This window comes from Abramis brama (genome assembly GCF_963993115.1).
Source record: "Abramis brama genome assembly, chromosome: 4".
Lineage (NCBI taxonomy): Eukaryota > Metazoa > Chordata > Actinopteri > Cypriniformes > Leuciscidae > Abramis > Abramis brama.
In genome coordinates this window covers 14,255,628-14,272,042 of record NC_139966.1, presented here as the reverse complement: position 1 = coordinate 14,272,042, position 16,415 = coordinate 14,255,628, and the positions used below count along the sequence as shown (strand labels likewise).

Sequence of the window (16,415 nt, the reverse complement as noted above, 5' to 3'; positions counted from 1 at the left end):
AGCAGAAAGTGAGTATAACTTGCCCTTAGGCGGAGACATACCTGGCAATAAATCTATAGCACAGTCATAGGGACGATGCGGAGGGAGAGAAGCAGCCCGGGACTTACTGAACACTTCCTTCAGGTCAAGATACTCACGTGGCACGTTAGATAAATCCGTGTGTTCATCCTGAAAGACAGAACAAGACACAGAAGAACACGCAGACATTAAACAAGAAGCATGACGATTCACTCCAGGAAAAAACAGAATTCCTGCGCCAGTTAATATGCGGGTTATGGAGTACCAGCCAGGGATGACCAAGCACCACAGGAGCAGAAGGAGTGTCAATCAATAGAAAGTCAATGTTCTCTGAATGATTACCAGAAGTGACCAATCTTAAGGTGATGGTAGAGTGTGTGACGGAGGGTAGAGTTGACCATTATGTGCATCCACAGAAATGGGCTGGGAGAGCGCCACCACTGGTATCTGGAGTCTGTGTACTAGATCAATATCCAAAAAATTACCCTCGGCTCCTGAGTCTACTAGAGCCTCACAGTCGAAATTCTGAGTCTGTAGTCTTAAACTCACTGGAAGATGAGTGGCAGAAAAAGAGGATTCAGTACGTGCAATCCCACCCGTCAGTAACCTCTTATCTACTAACGGGTGCTGGCTTTTACTGGACACTGCAGAGCAATGTGACCGACGGTTCCACTATATAAACATAATGCCCTCTCTCGCCTCCTCTGTTTCTCCCGTGATGATAAACGAGACCTGCCCAGTTGCATGGGCTCAGGATCAGGAAGAAATGCTGTAGTTCCGTCAGGAGAATTAAAAGTAGGATTTGGTGCATAAGTAACGCAGCCTCGCGGTGACCGACGACCTCGTCGACGTAATCTGGTATCCACTTGAATCGCCAGATCAATCAGTTTATCCACCCTGGCGGGTAATTCCAACGCGTAAATCTCGTCCTTTATGTACTCAGGAAGTCGGTATAAAAACATGTCCCATTGTGCTTCGGCATTCCAGCCACACTCTGCAGCCAACGTACGAAATTCAATTGAATAGTCTGTTACCGTTCGTTCCCCCTGTTCTGCAAGAAGACGTGCCGCGTCTCTGCCAGAAGCAGCGCGATCAAAAACCTTTCTGAGCTCATTAGAGAAAGCTTGAAAGGACGCACAACACGGAAGTCTCTGCTCCCAAACAGTCGTTCCCCAGCTGCCCCCTCTTCCCGCGAGTAAAGTGATTACTGGTTGATTAAGGTTGAAGCGAGATGTATAATGAGCATTTGGCCAAAAAAGGACGACACAATTGGGACTCACCGGCGTAGAACGCGGGAGGCGGAACATGCGGTTCAGTGGAACGGATGGTCTGGATCACCGGAGCCGGTGGATTAGCCGCAGCCTGTTGTTGAGAAGCAGCAGTCTCCATTCTTAATTGCTGTACCTGTTTCGTCAGTTCAGAGACTTGGGTGACTAGCGCCTGAACAGCACGACCCGTGGCCATAGTCTGTTCCTCCTGTTGCTGAAGACGAACATTGCTCCTGGCCAGTACACCCTGTAATTCCACCGTGCTTGCTGGATCTATCTGTGGTCGGTTCGTTCTGTCAGAGTGAGAGTCGTAGATCCAATTGCAAGTGAGCAGTTTATTATGACAGACAGGACAGCAGGAAAATACTCATAACAGCACAGACTAAGGCTGGCAAACATTCAATGCACAATCCAAGGGAGAGAGATGAAGAGACAGGAATCAAACACAGCGTGGAAACTCAGTCCGGTTGAAGAAAAACTCAAGACGCTCTCCGAGCTGCTAGGAAGCACTGACGAGATGGAGGAAACTCCGCTGGATACCGATACCGACACTGGGTAAGAGAACAAAACAACAGTGACGAACCGACACCAAGCATATCTCACTCCAGCTAGATATAGGCAGCTGACTAGCTGCAGCTGAATGACTGATTGAGTGATCAGCTGGTTACTAGGCAACAAACAAGCCGCCACCACACATACACAGACCCAACACCTACAGCCACACCAGACAGATATGCAAAATGAACACACGTATCCATGAACCGTGACAACTTTTTTAAGTTGATTCAACTTCTTCAAATATCTCACCCAGACACTTATATAGCCTTCACATTAAGAATCCAAATGCTGGGAGTAAACCATACTGTAACTACAACACAATACAAAAGACATTGCTATCATTACAGAACTTATTTATTGACAATTCTGCAAAACAGCACATTTTCTATCTGCATTAGGTACACATATTAGAAGGTGATGAAGTTCTATTCCACTCTTCAAAATTTATTTAAAACAAAAGACTATGCACAAAATTAAAGTACAAACTGGAATAAATAAATGCTCAACCTTACAATTATCCATATGGATTGCAGCTACATGGACAATTTTTTGATGGACTATGCAAAAAATCAGCCTTGCGGAGCACTTTAGGTCAAGATAAATAAACACTTTTACATTTTTTCAAAAGTGTATTTTAATACTTTAGGATAGTTCACGTTGAGGGCATAAATCAAGCCAAAGCGGCCCAGTCTGCTCTTATAGTACTACAGAGAGGCACCTTATATTTGGGTTTAAGTGGATAGTGGGAACATCATCTTCAACGATAGTTAAGATCCTCATCTTCTCCCCTTGTGAATTTCTTCTGGCTCCGTGTCCTGCAGTAAAAAATAAATCAGCATAAAATTAGGGTCAATTTTTTTTTTTTTTGAATTACATTAGACCACAGAGTGTTCCTAAATAGGCCATAAGGTGAACTAGGAAAAAGTGGCTAGAAAATGATTTTCGTTACCACACCTGGGCACTACTTTTTAAATAAATTTTTGCATAGACAAAACCATTATCGACTTTATGTTAAAAGTTATCCGCAAAATACCCTGCAGTTTTTTGTCACAATCCATAAATGTATATAATTGTGAATTGGAAAAAAACGAAAATCTTATGCTGCTGGTTTTGTTTGTAACTTTATTTATATTCATTTTAGCAACACAAAATATCTCTCAAACTGACATTTATACATGTACCTAAACATTTGAGACTGGTTTTGGTGCATTATATACTCAAGTGTGAATGTAAACCATGAAATATGGCACATTTGTAGAAAATATGCTTCAACTTCACGGATTGGCACCATGCAAAATTAAACATAAACATTATAAATTTAGCAAAACTGTGATGTTTTATACATCAAAATTTTCAGTAGGTACTGTGTACGAGTTCTCAAGCACCAGGCACTGTTTTGTGCGAATGAGCCAGAGCGCGTTAAGAATTTTCCTGTTAGAACCGTGTCGTGTTAGTGCCCCCAAGTTAATAACTAATGATCTTCGCAACGGAAGTGAATCAATCAATCAAAACTAACTTTAGCTGCACAATAACTTTATTCTAGGGCTGTGGTAAAACCAGAACAATCTGTTACGGTAATTAAGACTGGACACCATCGGGTCTGATAATATAGAGATGTCAGTAAGCTCATATCCAACATATTATACATTTACATTTTACATTTATTCATTTAGCTGACGCTTTTATCCAAAGCGACTTACAATTGCTATATATGTCAGAGTCGCACGCCTCTGGAGCAACTAGGGGTTAAGTGTCTTGCTCAGGGACACATTGGTGTCTCACAGTGGATTCGAACCCGGGTCTCTCACACCAAAGGCATGCGTCTTATCCATTGCGCCACCACCACCCCTTTATTATATTATATATTATATTATACCAATAAGACTGGACACCGTCGAGTCTAATTATGTATAAAGAATATCAGAACCAGGCCAAAGGCGGGTTTTAGAATAAGGGATAATGTGCTTATGAACAGTAACATGACACGTAGATAAGACCCGGATTTAGACCCGACGGTGTCCGGTCTAAATCATACAGAAAGGACCTTCGCTTGCAGGGAAGGGACCTCCATGTTATAAAACCTCACAAATGTGGAGGGCGAAGACCAACCGGCTGCCGCATAAATGTCCTGAATAGGAAACCCAGAGGACCAAGCCCATGACGAAGCCATGCCTCTAGTCGAATGGGCTCTAGTACCTATAGGGCAAACCTGACCCACTGAGGTGTACACCAGAGATATGGCATCCACTGTCCATCTGGACAGTCTTTGCTTCGTGACTGGAGACCCCTTGGATCGGCCACCGAAGCAGACAAAGAGCTGTTCTGATTGCCTATAGGGCGCAGAATGCTCCAAATAGATTTTCAATGCTCTAACAGGGCAGAGCAGATTAGCCTCCCCATCCTCTGCGGAAGGGGGAAGAGCTAATAATGTAATAACCTGTGCTTTAAACGGTGTTTAATGTTGAATGTGTACATAGCCATGCCTGGGTTTGAGAGTGACTTTAGAGTCACTTATTCCAAACTCCAAACAGGTGAGGCTCACAGAGTGCCTGCAGATCTCCCATTCACTTGATAGATGCCAGTGCCAGCAAGAGAGCAGTTTTTAGCGAAAGTGGTTTGAGATCAACCGACTGGAGTGGTTCAAACTGCGGTCCTTTCAGGGCCCCAAGGACCGTGGAGAGGTCCCAAGACGGAACAGAAGGAGGTCTGGAGGGGTTCATCCTCCTTGCTCCCTTCAAGAACTGTACCACTACTTCATTTCTTCCTAGTGATTGGTCAGCCACCGGAGCATGATAAGCTGCTATGGCTGCTACATACACTTTGAGCGTGGATGGGGAGCGGCCCGCATCCAACAGCTCTTGTAGAAAAGGAGAGTATCACTGATACCTTGCAAGACCGGGGTTCAAACTGTTTGTCCGAGCACCAGCCAGAGAACACTGACCACTTCAGAGCATAGAGGCGCCTGGTAGACGGGGCCCTAGCCTCAGTGATTGTGTTCAGGACCTTCTCAGGGAGGTCCCTGGGTACCCATTGAGGGGCCACACATGTAGGGCCCATAAGTCAGGGCGCAGATGCCAGATCGCCCCGTTCGCCTGCGTGAGCAGATCCTTCCTCAGCGGGACAGGCCAGGGGACTTTGTCCGTCATCTGAACCAGCTCTGGGAACCACGGCCTGGATTTCCAGAGGGGGGCCACTAGGAGGACTGGGCATCCGCTCTCCCTGACCCGTTTGATGAACTGGGTAATCATTGAAATGGGGGGAAACGCATAAAGGGGGTGGCTTGGCCAGGGATGGGCCAGCGCATTCTGTTCTTCAAAAAGAACACTGGGCAGTGAGTGTTGTCTTTCGAGGCAAAAAGGCCGACTTCGGCCTCGCCGAACACACTCCATATCAGACGAACCGTCTGAGGATTTAGGGACCACTCGCCTAGGGGAGTGTTGTCCCGCGAAAGCATATCCACACCCAGATTCTGAATGCCAGGTATATGTGCTGCTCTCAGAGAGCTTAGGTTGGCTTGCGCCCAGAAGAGGAGGTCTTTTGCCATGGTATACAGGTTGCCAGACCTGACACCACCCTGGCAATTTATATATGACACTACTGACATGTTGTCCGTCCGGACTAAGACGTGGTGTCCTTTGAGGTTTGCCAGAAATGCTTTGAGGGCCAAACAGACTGCTTTAATTTCCAAGCAATTGATTTGTAAGCTCTTCTCTGTGCTCGACCAGAGGCCGGAGACAGGCTTGCCCTCGTGCAGTGCTCACCAACCTAGGTTGGAGGCGTCTGTGAAAACTACTTTCCTCCCAGAGGCCACCCCCATGGTCACGCCCTCGTGGTACCAGTCCTGAGCCCGCCAGGGAATCAGGGTCCATAAACAACCGTGATTCACCATGATGCGCAGGCTGCCTGACTGCCAGTGCTGGAGCGCATATGCAGTAATCCCATGCAAAGTTGATTTTGAGCCACCAGGCATTCCAAATGGAATCAGAATCAAAGCTCTGTGTGTCAAAAGTTCGATTCTTGACTGCGCCAGAACCAGCCAATCAGCGAGAGCCTCAGGGGAGAAAGCACCGCGTCCATGCACTTTGTAAATGTACGGGGTGCTAGGGACAGACCGAACGGCAGAACTGTGTACTGATAAGCCTGACCCTCGAAAGCAAATCTCAAGAATGGCCTGTGACGAGGGGCTATCTGAATGAGAAAGTATGCGTCTTTCAGATCCACAGTAAAGAACCAATCTCCAGGGCGAATTTGCGCAAAGATGTGTTTGGTAGTTAGCATTCTGAATGACTGTCTCCTGAGGGCTTTGTTCAAATGCCTTAAGACTGATACCGCCGTCTTTTTTCGGTACTAGAAAATAGCGACTGTAAAACCCAGAGTTTTTTAGCGCGGGGGGGACTAATTCTATTGCTCCTTTTGCTAACAGATTTTGTATTTCGGAGCGAAGCATGTGACACACGCTGCTTCTCACCGAAGTCTCGACGACCGCCTGAAATTTTGGGGGTCTGCGATCGAATTGGAGCGAGTAGCATCGCTTTATTATGTTTATAACCCAACTCGTATAGCTACGCAATACGAAGTGATCATTCTCGTAAGGGAACAGGTGTGAGTGTATGCTGATGACACATTTTCTTACCAGGCAAGTCTTACGGATGTTTCCAGACTTTTCCCTCATAAACAAAGGCAGACCTTTAAGAGTTGTAGCCTTTCTTTGAGCAAGCACAGTGGAGTTTCTGTGTCTGAAAGACAGAGAAACAAATATGGAACAAGTTATATCCAAAGAGAAGCATGAGAATTACCTTGACAAAGAGATGGCACCATTCAGCCTTTAACCAGAGAAATATGATCACGTGCAAAATAATTACCTGATGATCAAGTTGGTCTAGGAGGATCTTCATCTCATCTCCATACTCTCCACCACTTGCTCTGTACAACTAGATGTGTATTCATCTAACGAAGAGATTAGATGTTCTAATGATGTTCTTAGTTCTCTTCGGATTAGTTTGCGTGATCCTGTAATACTCAGCAGAGACCCTGAAAAAAACAAACATTGTTAAAACAGTAAGAATTAAGTGTAGACCAAGTAAATTCAGTTCAGCTAATTAAAAATGATAAACTCACCTGATCTTTTAAAAAACAAAGGCCACTGTTTAAGCACTTCCAAGGATCTTGTCACTGTACTGATGTTCTTTAGTCTAAAAAGGACAAATACAACAGAACAAAGATATATATTAAACAAAACAACAGTTAGTTAGTTAGTTACATTTTATTTCTGTGTCATGCCAAACATTTGGCCCATCCCACATAGGATTACAAGACACCAAAAACGTATTTACCAAACATCTTCCGGTCACATCTACAAATCATTCGGGGAAATACATAAATGCAAAAATATACATACACACATGTATACATACACATACATATACCAGTGTTTCCCACACAGACTAATTCGTGGCGGTGCGCCACAGAATCAACACCAGCCGTCACATATTGCGTTTCGTTATAAAAAAAATGTTTACGCTATTTAAAACACGGAGCGTATTAATTCAGCTGCATTTCCTTTCCCTGCTCTCCCTCAGTCTCTCGGTCACTCATGCGTCTCTCTCTCACTCACACACACACACTCCTCCCCACCATGCACACCGCGTGCGTCTGTCTCCATGAAAACGAGATCATTCCTGGAAGCCTATTTGGTAAGGGTTTTTCCTAGCCTGGAAATCCAGACCTAAATCTAAAAGATTAATGGTCTGGCGTCGACTAATGAAAATCGGCCAGCTCGAGGGGCGGCACCAAGCGTGCATTTGAAAATCTCACTGCACGCAATTGGATAAAACTACGACCAATCACAACAATAAACCCCATATGCTTAGCTACCAGCGGAGCTAACTGGTAGATTAGACTCTTACTGTATCCGGTCGGATAAAACAGCAAAAACGTCCTTCTTGCAAAGGAACGATTCGAGCGCGTCTTCTGTTCCTGTTTTCGATAAAAAGCCAAGTCTAACTCGATCATTGTAGCGGCCAAAGCCGTTTCAAACAACTGTGTTCATCCAGAGCCATCCTGCAATGTTTACTAATGACTTCGATGTCGCAGTGCTGCCGTCATCTGTTTAGCTCGCCTCTGGCCTGCCTATTATAGGACCCCCTTGAAAACAAGATGGTGCATCTCAAGGGGTTTATCCTAATAAATAAATTTGAATATATATTAGATAACCCGATGTGATTGGTGCAGCTCAGTTCGAGGGGCATATTTAATGAGCATCATTACTCGACACCAGAGAAATAGATAATCACACAACACGTACAAGACCGCTAATGACAAGTCCGATTTTGAACCGATTCCATTTAATGAATGGTTAAAACAACTGTCCAACACTGTATAACAAATCGGTAACAATTTACAATAAGGTTCCATTTAATAAACTCTAGTTAACTATATTAGTTAACATTAACTATTAATAAACTGCACTTCTACAGCATTTATTAATCTTTATTAGTGTTAATTTCACCATTTACTAGTAGCCTACATTATTTAAATCAAAAGTTGTATTTGTTAACATTAGTTAGCTTAATGTACTGTGTGAAGTATCATAATAAAAATACAGCTGTTCATTGTTTGTTCAACTAAGATTAACAAAGGTGAATAAATACAGTAACAAATGTATTGCTCATGGTTCATGTTAGTTAGTCTAATACATTAACTAATGTAAACAAATCAAACCACATTTAACACCTCTTAAAATGAGAATGCAAGTGTTCTTTTAGTAAGAGGGGTTAGCAAGATTTAACCTTAATACTGTATTTTCAGGTTATTTATATGACAGTGTGTAGAACAATTACCAATACAATCTTTTAGTTTAGACTGGTGTGAGGTGAAAAGAGAAAATACCTTTGCTTTCTAATCTGTGGGAAACACTGTATAGTATACACACACACACACACACACACCATAAAATAAATCCTCATCTACAGATCATCTCGATAAAGAGCTTTTTTCCTCTTCTCCCATGCTTTCTCAAGATAATTGGCTAATTTATATGTTTCACATGTGAACAGCCATCTCAGTCTTTGAGCATCATCCATAATTTACCAAATCAATCTCTGATTGTATCTTACAAAACAAAACAAAAAAAATCACACTGTTCACAATAAAATAGACAATAGAAAACAAAATGGAACTTATTTTCTATATCATTTAAACAACACATGGGACAGATCTGTTTAAAATTAACATATCGTCCTGTTTCAACAGTCAAAGGTAAAACACCAGATCTCAATAGAGCACACAGAGATCTTTGCCTTTTTGACAAATTATATACAACATAATTCTCTGTGCCTTATTCCGGTTTTATCATCACAAAAATACGCAATTTTGGCTTAGCCCACTGCTCGTCGACCCACTGCTCTTTGTCTTTAACAAACACAGATTCTTTAAACAAACCAATATTCAGCTTTTCATTATTAGAAAACAACTCACCAAACCCATATGTACAAAAGTTTGCATATCTTTAGACCAGGGACCAAGAATATTATACCAAAGAGATATTTTCCTAGTCAACCTATTTGCGTCAATTCTAAAACGAGTCCATATCTGGGCCATACATATCTTCCAACGAACCTCACGTGATTCCCATCCCATGTCTCCCACTATCGCCAATGTTGGAGCATATTTGTGTACACCAAGAAAATATCTTATGGCACTATTTTGCACTAATTCACAATTAGATAAGGTTCTAAGTCCTCTAACCCCCACAATATAATCAAGTATAGGGCACACACAAGCTTGAAACAGTTTAGAGTAAGTTTGAAAACGCATGTCTTTCAGATTCTTGCTTTTACCAATAATTCCTCCCAAAGCTCGACGTGCTGAATCAGCAAGAACCTTAACACATTTTCTGAAATTCATATGTTCATTAATATAGAAACCTAGATATTTATATGAGTCTGCAAAGTTCAGCTTGTGTGACCCAATTTTAAAATCATAGGTGCTGCGAGTAGTTAAAGGTTTTCTAAAGTGAATTATTTCTGGGGGGTTTTTCTATTAATAAATATTTTTTCTTAAAGATACAAATTTTGTTAAGTGATTAACATTAAGGATTTAGCCTAATATTTGTTTAAGGATACACAATATTTTTATTCAATATTCACTTTAAAACATACTGCACACATACTACCCATTCTATTATTTAATATACAAAGCTAACATATATATTTTTAACATAACAGATTAGTTTTGCATATATATGCCTATATATTATTTTTTTCCTCTAAATTGTATTGTATTTAATTATATTGCACTACTGTAGAATGCCTGAGCCTCAACCTAAGCATGAACAAATTGTAACTGACGTTTGTATACATGACAAATAAACTTGAAATGAAATTGAATTGAACGGACTGCGGTCGCTTTAAGAGCTCATGCACGGATCTTAAACTGAAACATCTGGGTTTCACCAAATTGGTTATGTTCACTTAAGACATTGCCGACTGTGTTTACTTGAATACTATACACAGCTGTTTTTTGTTTGTTTGTTTGTTTGTTGTTGACATACTTGTATGTGTATTTCACTATTAAATCGCAATAAGCCACAAAAGACATTTTAGTCTTTATTCACGACTTACTGAGCATAACATTTTTAACATCTTTTGAACACCATGCAAGTTCTTGTCCTTCTTTTCTCATTCAAGCACGTTTCCTCACTCTAGTCTAGGTAACAATAACGATAAGTAGCAATATGCTACGCGGATAATCACTAACAAGAAACTTATCGTCACCACGAAATATATCTTTTATCATAATACTATATTCTATCAACATATGTGTGCAATTTATAGCCTATTTTCATTCATAAAGCTTAAAGAAAACTTACCGCAATCAGATGAAATCAAGTCCCTTCCATAGCTTGGTTGAAGGAGGAAACCCCGAGTAACGTACAGCGAGACAGACTGCGCATGCGCGATGACGGGAAGTTAAACTATAAAATCAGAATAATACGTTTTCTCAACTTAATTGTTTGTGTTCATTGGAAAAAAATATTAGTACACTTGCAGTTAAATAGTTTTTATAAGTAAACTCAGCATTGCACTCAAAAATGAGTTAACAATTTGCAAGTTGCATTTTTTACAGTTCACATGGGCATGCACCACTGACATTTTTCCCCCGAAATTGTAGTAGCATGTTACTTTTTCCATTTTTGAGCTAAAATGTGTTTCCACAATTAACTTACTTGCTTAAAATATTGCTAAAACATTTTATAAATAAAAAACATTAAAAAAAATTAACTGTAAATTAAAATCAACTGTATATTTTTTCCTGGTCAATAATGATGTTTTTATTCAATGTTATGTTTCTATAAAGAAATTGAAAAATAAGAATATATATATATATATATATATATATATATATATATATATATATATATATATATATATATATATATATATTAGTACAGTCTGCCAATTAGTAGTCAAAAAAAAATATTTTTTACCATCATGCATTAAGTACTAATTGGCTTTGAGTAATAAATTACATTTGTCATTCCATGCAAAAGTCGGATGTTATTGAAGAAATTAAATCTGCTATGTGTTAAGGTCTTTACCGCATTCAAAGCCATTTCCTTAATGTTTCAAAACTTGCTTGGCATCCTGTTTGCACGTTCCTGCTGCCAAATGCCAACGGTGCCAAATGCCAACGGTGACGACTGCCCTGTTGAGCCCTGCAGCTCAGTCTTGTACGAGCCAAACAGTCTACAGAAACAGGTACTTATATATATAAACTTGCTATCTAGGCCATTTCTCTTAAAGGACGTGTAATATGTGCCTGTGTGATGTAAGTGCCTCAAAAGGAATTCAGAGGGTGGGGTCAATCCTTGTTCAATTATGGTAAAAAATCCTATAAAAAAAAAATATAAGGGAAAACATAGGTTTAAAAATTAAACGCTATTTTGAATGTTGTCAATTTCAAATGATGGTTACAACCCTGCCTGAAACTAAATTAAAATGTAGTCACTTTTTTTCCTTCAACTGAGACAAAAAGTAGAGAAATATGTGAGACATTTTCAAGGTATGGTAGTGGCAAGATATTTGTAAGGGACTGTAGTGGGAATGACCAGTGCATAGATGTGTATGTAAAGTACATCTAGGCCTAAATTGCAATGCCCAGTTCATGCAAAGTGAATGAACTGTATGAAAGTACTGTCAGTAACATGCCAAAACATATTAGAGAAGTATGCAGTCAGGCAGCTTGGCTTCATAGACTCTATAAAATTTAAAACACGTTAAGATGAGAGGTTGACAACTTCACACCTGCTGTGTTTTTAATTGTTTTGGAATAGCTCTCATTGTGTAAATAGAGTTCAGCAGCTCATCGAGGCTTCTCTACAGCCACAAACAGCCAACAACTATCAAGCTTCTCATCACTCACAACCCTAAATACCTTCAGGGGATATAGTGTTTAGCTCAGGAATAAACAGATAAAGCAGAACGTGATTTACACACAGCATATACTGTGTTTTGAGGTCCACATTTTTTTGAGGAAATTAAAGAAAAGTGCATTAAATGTTTTTAAACGTGAAATGTCAAAACTCATTGATATGCCCTCATTTAGAGTTGATATATATAAATTATATTGCTTTATCATTTCTAACTTTTTAAATCAAAGTTAACATTTTAAATTATCCATAAACTAAATAATTCAGCTGCATAAGGTTGCAGTAGAAAGAACAATCTTTGCAATCTACATTTTCTTTAAGGCTTAAATGTATGAATATTTTGTTTATTATGTTTGAAGGAAAGATGTTTAATGCCTTTTTATCAAGACAGTCATCAAGACATCCAAAGTTTTCTTTTATTGGTCGTGTTCCATTCAAGGTCCTGCGTTATGACACTTGGGTACAGTGACCCCAATCATACGACTCCTGTCCTGACACGTGAAAAGCGTCTGAACCGGACACCCACATTCCTCTATCTGGTTTCTGCTGTCAAAGCTACATTTATTTCTGACCATGCCAACTGCTAACATGGACCATATGGAGTTTGAGCAAACAGCTGCAAGCTTAGATCAGCACCAACTAAGTACCAGGCATAATTTAGTTAACTGCAGTCCTGAGCTTTGTATATTTGTATATTAAATCATTTATTTCAAATAAATTATTAATAGCAACACATGTTATGACAAATTAGGTAACATACAGTTTAATTGAATGGTATAGCTTCTTTTTTGTGTATTGAATTAATCAGAAACATATGTTGCTGAACTGCTTAAGAGTAAACCTCTCGAGTGGAGGACTTTAAAGATCACTCTTCTTTTCATAGTTTCTAAACTCCTGCAGTGTAAATGAATTACTGATTAGGACTCATGGGTCATTTGATTTTTTATATAACAAGGGTGAATTAATTCCTAACAAATGTCAGTCTATATTTTAGACTATTATTCTATATTTTGAATGCAATTTTTATTTTTTCACTTTAACATGAAAATGTTAAAGAAATTTTAATGTAGACTCCAAGGGGAAACAAAAACCAGTCATCCTGTTGACTGATACATTTAGACCACATTTTAGAATAATAGTAAAGACAAAAAAAATAAAATAAAAAAAATAGCAGTATGGCTATTATACAGTGTATTAAAATCACAAAACTAGATTATTTAAAGTAATGGGTCAGTTATGAGTGCTTTTTCTTCACTCTTGTCCAAATTAACTATTTAATTATTTCTTAAATACATTTTATATTTGTAATAAGTCTAAATTCCAAGCACTGATGTATACATCTTTAGATCAAAGGGTCAGATTATTAGGAACATGCAGTGTATCAGAACTTTTGGCTGGAACTGTAAAAGAGAATCAAAATAACCTTTCTTTATTTAGAAATCTTAGCGTACTCCCTCGTGTGGTCAAGTAGTGTAACTGGATGGCAAAAGCCAAGGAGTAGTCTTCTGCCAAGGGGCGTAATGGGAACTTAAATAGCAACATTCTCGATCCAAATATCAGGAGGTTGTTTGTCTCATTGGAAACATTCCTACAGTGAATTGTAATACTTTAAATCCTATAATAATTCCTACATAATATAGGCCCTATATACAACCAGTAAGGACTGAGACAAGACATATTAATGGAAGTCCACCCCAGTAAGCAGAGTTAGATAAATATTCAAAAATGACTTCCAATTAGTACAATAAAAAATAATAATAATATATATATATTAAGGTCTTTACCGCATTCAAAGCCATTTCCTTAATGTTTCAAAACTTGCTTTGCATCCTATTTGCACGTTCCTGCAAATGTTGCCAAATGCCAACTGTGACGACTGCCCTGTTGTGCCCTGCAGCTCAGTCTTGTACGAGCCAAACAGTCTACAGAAACATGTACTATATATACATATATATATATACTTGCTCTCTTGGCCATTTCTCTTAAAGTACATGTAATATATGCCTCTGTGATGCAAGTGGCTAAAAATAAATTCAGAGGGTGGGGTCAATCCTTGTTCAATTATGGTAAATAATCCTATAAAAAAAATATAAGAAAAACATCCGTTTAAAAATCAGCTTCTATTCTGATTATTGTCAATGTCAGTGACGGTTACAACCCTGCCTGAAACTAAATAAAATATATATATATATATCTGAGACAAAAAAGTGGAAAAATACACTGCCGGGCCAAAAAAAGAAAAAAGTTGCCGTTTGGATTTAAATAGGCAAATGCTTAAAGGGATAGTTCACTTTGAAATTAAATTTTGGTATGTTTTAGCTTACCTCAAGGGCATCCAAGATGTAGGTGTCTTTGTTTCCGCAGTAGTTTAAATTTTGATATTTTTAGGTCAAACCGTTCTTGTCTGTCAGTCATATAATGCAGGTCTATGGTTACTATCTGAAAGAGCATGCACTGAGAAGTCCAAATTAAACAATTCCCCATCGTAAGTACACATTGATGGCCTAAGACACGAAACGAGCGGTTTGTGTGAGAAAACGAACAGTATTTATATCGTTTTTACCTCTTGTACACATCCGAGATCACGTCCGGCGCTTTCCGGCGCTTGTGCAGACTAAGCCAGAACGCGCGCACACGTCACACACCAGGAAGCGCGCGCGCCCTCAGATCACTTGGACGTGGTTGTGTACAAGAGGTAAAAACGATATAAATACTGTTCATTTTCTCACACAAACCGCTCGTTTCGTGTCTTAGGCCATCAATGTGTACTTACAATGGGGAATTGTTTAATTTGGACTTCTCTGTGCATGCTCTTTGAGATAGTGACCTGCATTATATGACTGACACACAATAACGGTTTGACCTAAAAATATAAAAATTGAAACTACTGCAGAAAAAAGACACCTACATCTTGGATGCCCTTGAGGTAAGCTAAAACATACCAAAATTTAATTTCAAAGTGAACTATCCCTTTAAGAGTCTATAGTTGAATCATTATTGCAGTGATTTATAATGTTTCTAGCATGTTACATGTTTGGCAACAGTTCTTCTAACCCTAAATGATGGAGTGTGTAGCTTTTCATTTCTCAAACAATAGGAAGACACATCATGGCCATATTCCAGGATGACAATGCCAAGATTCATCAAGCTCAAACTGTAACAAAATGGTTGGAAGGGAGCATGAAGAATAATTTTCACACATAAAATGGCATCTCTGAGTCAAGACCTAAATTCATTGAAAGTCTCTGGGATGTGCTGGAGTATTGATGCACCTCTTGATGGAAATAACATAACATAACATTTATTTCCATCAAGAGGTGCATAAAATTTTGGTCAAGATCTTGTATTGACAACGCAAGAGTCAAGCACTCTGCAAAGTCTACTCCAGGATACCAGCGACTTTTTTTGGTCAGGGACTGTATATACGACATTTTCAAGGTATGGTAGTGGCAAGATGTTTGTAAGGGACAGTATTTTGAATGACCATCACATAGATGTGTATGTAAAATACATTCAGGCCTGAATTTCAATGCCCTCAAGAGTGTGTTCACAGACTACTGTAATGAATTGTATGAAAGTACTGCAAGTAATGTAGCAAAACGTATTAGAGAAGTATGCAGTCAGGCAGCTTGGCTTCATAGACTCTTTAACATTTAAAACGCATTAAGATGAGAGGTTGACAACTTCACACCTGCTGTGTTTTTAATTGTTTTGGAATAGCTCTCATTGTGTAAATAGAGTTCAGCAGCTCATCGAGGCTTCTCTACAGCCACTAACAGCCAACAACTATCAAGCTTCTCATCACTCACAACCCTAAATACCTTCAGGGGATATAGTGTTTAGCTCAGGAATAAACAGATAAAGCAGAACATGATTTACACACAGCATATACTGTTTTGAGGTCCACATTTTTTTTGTGCAAATTAAAGAAAAGTGCATTACATGTTTTAACACGTGAAATGTCAAAACTCACTGAACCGCCCTCATTTAGAGTTGATACATATCAATTATTTTGCTTTGTTATCATTTCTAACTTTTTAAATCAAAGTTAACATTTTAAATTATCCACAAACTAAATAATTCAGCTGCATAAGGTTGCAGTAGAAAGAACAATCTTTGCAATCTACATTTTCTTAAATGGC

At 39.2% G+C, this 16,415-nt stretch overlaps 1 protein-coding gene across 1 annotated transcript in view; it reads right to left on the bottom strand.

Annotated features, from left to right (window-relative positions):
• LOC311081628 (myosin heavy chain, fast skeletal muscle-like) overlaps positions 1-11,604 on the bottom strand; it is a 50,920-nt gene extending 39,316 nt beyond the window's left edge. Inside the window, exon 1 of the mRNA XM_084112211.1 lies at positions 11,443-11,604. The gene's annotated coding sequence lies outside the window, so the exon portion shown is untranslated. The remainder of the gene's footprint in view (positions 1-11,442) is intronic.
• Positions 11,605-16,415: the final 4,811 nt, after the last annotated feature.